An 833-nucleotide genomic window follows, 5' to 3' on the forward strand; every position below is an offset into this window, starting at 1 on the left:
CACGTATATGGGATTCATGCAAAGTGCTTTCATGTTGAATCACGTGATTAAAAAGGGCTGTTGTATTGATATTTCTTATTAAATGACATATTAATTTGATTAAATTGCATTCTGCACATCCGAGTTAAAAAAAGGGAGATTTACAAATTATAATGCAAGTTATAGTGTTTAGTGCCAAAAGGTTAGAAGGATTCTGAAACAAGACTAATACACCAAATTAATCTGCATAATCATGATTAACCCATTAATTATCTGCAGAATTATTATTAATCCATTAATAATCTGCAAAATAAAGGTTGTCATAATGTAATTACGTGTTTAATGGTAATCAGAAAGAGTGCATGAAAGGTAATTACCCTGAATGCAGATTATTTAAGGTAATTACTCAAATTGTAACAAAGTAACAGTGTCAAATAAAATTAAATGAATTAATAAGATTGAAGAGATTTTTAAGTTATTACTGTTTTAATTAAGTAATGAAAATAGATGAACCCTCTGATTGCCAGTAATAAATAATCTGATTAATTTATCACAAATTAAAAATGATTAGAATAATTTACCACTAAGATAATTGATTAGAATCTTAGTATCTTAGTTACTCTTTAATTTGACAATGTTATTCCATTTTTAAGCTTTAAAGCCAAATTCCCTTTATCTACAATGGCATATCTTGCCTATATGTTCAATAGATGTTTAATTAATGTTTGAAATTTAGCAATTGCATCATATCTCATTAATGTCTTACAAGCTGTATGAAATGTAATATTTAAGGTATAGTTTCTGTTTCACACAACCATGTAATTACGAGGTAAAAATTGCCCTTAATGGACAGA

At 27.1% G+C, this 833-nt stretch overlaps 1 protein-coding gene across 3 annotated transcripts in view; it reads left to right on the forward strand.

Annotated features, from left to right (window-relative positions):
• LOC119584968 overlaps positions 1 to 833 on the forward strand; it is an 8,935-nt gene that overhangs the window by 281 nt on the left and 7,821 nt on the right. The gene's annotated exons all lie outside the window — the stretch shown is intronic.

The sequence above is a fragment of the Penaeus monodon genome, chromosome 19 (genome assembly GCF_015228065.2).
Source record: "Penaeus monodon isolate SGIC_2016 chromosome 19, NSTDA_Pmon_1, whole genome shotgun sequence".
In the NCBI taxonomy this organism is placed as follows: Eukaryota; Metazoa; Arthropoda; class Malacostraca; order Decapoda; family Penaeidae; genus Penaeus; species Penaeus monodon.